Source organism: Lepisosteus oculatus, chromosome 1 (assembly GCF_040954835.1).
Source record: "Lepisosteus oculatus isolate fLepOcu1 chromosome 1, fLepOcu1.hap2, whole genome shotgun sequence".
Classification (NCBI taxonomy): Eukaryota; Metazoa; Chordata; class Actinopteri; order Semionotiformes; family Lepisosteidae; genus Lepisosteus; species Lepisosteus oculatus.
In genome coordinates this window covers 31,560,719-31,563,906 of record NC_090696.1, presented here as the reverse complement: position 1 = coordinate 31,563,906, position 3,188 = coordinate 31,560,719, and the positions used below count along the sequence as shown (strand labels likewise).

The 3,188-nt window shown below is 34.2% G+C and overlaps 1 long non-coding RNA gene across 1 annotated transcript; it reads right to left on the bottom strand.

Annotated features, from left to right (window-relative positions):
- Positions 1-951: 951 nt before the first annotated feature.
- LOC107077116 (uncharacterized) lies at positions 952-2,714 on the bottom strand. The gene is made up of 2 exons (XR_001478234.2): positions 2,592-2,714; positions 952-1,275 (listed from the first exon to the last, which is right to left on the bottom strand). It is a non-coding gene; the product is annotated as an uncharacterized lncRNA (long non-coding RNA).
- Positions 2,715-3,188: the final 474 nt, after the last annotated feature.

Below are 3,188 nucleotides of genomic sequence, written 5' to 3'. Positions count from 1 at the left end.
TGTTCTGCATACAGTAAGGCAAACAAACAGAAAATGTCCATCCCATTTGTTAAAACTACACGCTGTTATGTGCATAAAAATGTTTCAATAATTCAATCAATAAGCAAACAGTTGAGGTATTATGCATGAGATGTGGGTATGAAAACAAAAAAGGGCAAAAAATGAATATAAAATATAAATATAAAACACAGATATAAAGCATAAATGTATTCTAATATATTATAACTTTATTTTTGACTCCATTAGAGAAATATAATATATTGAACTTAAGCCTTTTCTGCTTTCATTCTGAAAAGATCACCCCCATTGGGATCAGGAAAGATCCAGAGGTTAAAGACAAGCAAAGAGAAAAGGTATATTGAAAAAACAAGTACTTCAGTAAAATTCTAACTGCTTAAGTGTGAGAACACAATTATCAACATAAAACATGGATATTTTTCAAATTACATTAATGAAAATACACAAAGTTGCACACAGGACATTGATTTCACACTGTTTTTAATTGCATACAAAGCTGAGGTGAAATAAAGTTTGCTTCACATCCCATTGTAGCTAGAGGCTGCACTCCAGGTTAATTTTTAATTAATTGCTCTTGCAAGGAAAATGAGGCACCTGTCCAGGCAGTTCAAGGAACCAAAGCAGTCATTCATTATAGTTTATCGAGGCAGTTCAATAAACTGCTCTGCCACATGTACCTAGAAAATTTATGTAGTCTTCCCAGAACTGCTGCATAATCTACCTGAACCGAACTCATATGACGTAAAGGAATATGGAAGTAATTTTTTAATCCCACAGATTTGTTTATATATGTTTAAATATGTTCAGTTGAGCCTTTTGGTTCATTTGTTGATTTTAGTAGTTATTAACAATACTCATGATGTCTGTATTTTATGTAGCACCTTTTCATGACATTATCTCAGGCTGTTTATAATAAAATAAATGAACACAACATTGTGAAACACATTTAAATACAATACACAGAATAAATTCCAAACTATTAAAGCAAGATTTAAGATATCATTTGAAAGTGCTGATTGACGTTTAAGTTCTAATGCAAGTTGTATGATTCGATGCCTTGGCCAGCAGAACACAAAGCATGGTCTCCCAAGGTCCAGGTCTTTCTTTGGGGAAGTGATGGAAGAGTGATGGGAGAGTCAAAAGAGTGCATGAGTGTGGTGTTCATTGGGAGAACAGTTTGATTATGTCTTCAGAGGTCAAATCATTCAAATCATTAAAGTTGAGGTATACTGAATTCCACAGTCAGTCCAAGGAAACCTGTGAAACAGGTGAGAAATGATCATGTATTTTGAATTATTTTGGATCAGAGCAGCTGAGGTCTGAATTATTACTTCTTGTGAAGAACATTTTTAGATACACAAGCAAACACTACATTATAATCATATAGCCTGCATGCATTAGCTTCTCTACTTCAGACTGGGAGAGACACCAATGAAGATTTAGAATCTTATAAAGACAGAAAAAAGCTTCAAATACAAAACTCTAATCAAAGACGAGTCCAAGATTTCTGACTTGAACACTGATAACCCTGATGTGGACTGATTTCAGTGCTATCGGTAGTCAACCTAAAGCTGACGCAGTTGCAGAAATGACAAGAATTTCCAATCAACCCACAGTTGGTCTTGTCTTGTTGAGACTTAGAAAATGTTGCATACAATTTTTAAACATTTAAGAAGCCTCAGAAGACAGGTAGTGCTTGATTAATGATAAGCCTCATGTGAGCATAAATTTATTGTCATCTTACTGAGCATAAAAATGAAAACATGGAAGAGTTTGACAAAACTGTTTAATGTGTATACTAAAAAGAACGGGACCAAAAGCAAAGACACTGGGTAAAACAGATTTGCATTAGTTGTTTTCCATCAGACAGATAACATTTAACCCATAACACAGAAATTTCAGTAATACCAACAACACTTTCTTACGTATTCAGCAAAATTTTAACCACTCAAAACAGCACTAAAGCCCAGAAGGACAGGAATGGCTAAGTAGTCAGTCACCAACAAATTATCAATAAATAATTAGTAACCATAAACCATAAAAATAGTGTTTCACTATTATGAATTGATATGAACCTAAACTGAAAATGTTTATGTAGCTTATATTCAGATAAACAATCTTGTAAATTAATGTGAATATCTTTTACCTGATGCTTTGCCATATTGGTTAATAATTACAAAGTACTGTAGGCTGGAGTTGTGAGTTTAAACAGATGGATAATAATTGGAATTTAAAGAAACACATGGATGCCAATAAGTACGAAAGTATAATGGAATCTTCCTAAAACATCCAATATTACCTTACTATGTGTCCCATCATGAATTAAAACTGAGCTTAGATGTAGGTGGTCAAAGGTAACAGCACCCCTGATTCACTCAATACAAAGTCAGCAAAATATGAATCTTTTTATATAGGAAGTCCACACTAATGTTCAGATAGAACAGCTTTGTTTTGTAGTTTTATTGATTCTTACTAGCTAAAAACGTATTCTCACAATTTACTGTTCCAATTTCTAATTGTTCCAGTAATTTCAAACCGTCACATCACTACAGAATAGTAAAGCAATCTCTCACCTTCAGTATTAGTTGCTGTTGTAGAGTTTGTAGACAGTACCAGGAACACGATCAGATGACAGTGATCTCAGTCAACCACACGCTAACCGCAGCATGTGGCACATAGATAGTGAGGTAAACTGAACTGAGCCAACAAAGTACAGCAGTAGTATATAACTTAAGAGGAACAGGAGGTAGAAGGTTAAATTAAACTATATGGTACTAATTTATGACTTGCCAGCAAATACATAAAGGAGGATTTTGAGACCCAGGTCAATAGCAGAAACATGTATTCCTGGGTGTCAAAACAGAAGTCAGGTCAGAGAAGCAGGAAGTTTGCCAGATATTGCTCAAAGAAAGAAAATCAGCTTTAGCATGAATTAAGGTAAACAAGAAATTAGTATAAGTTCCAGAACAAGTGTGTTTTGTAGCTTATCATGCTGAAAGACCTTCAGGTTTGGAGGTAACAATCTCTTCAAATGATGCTTGGGGGTGAAAGCCAATTTAGATGCCTCTATAACAGCCTCACAAAATAAAGCTGAAGATTTTCCATATTTCTATATCCTGAAAATTATCTTTCACACTACATAACCAGCTAAGAACTAGAACTAATTGCAC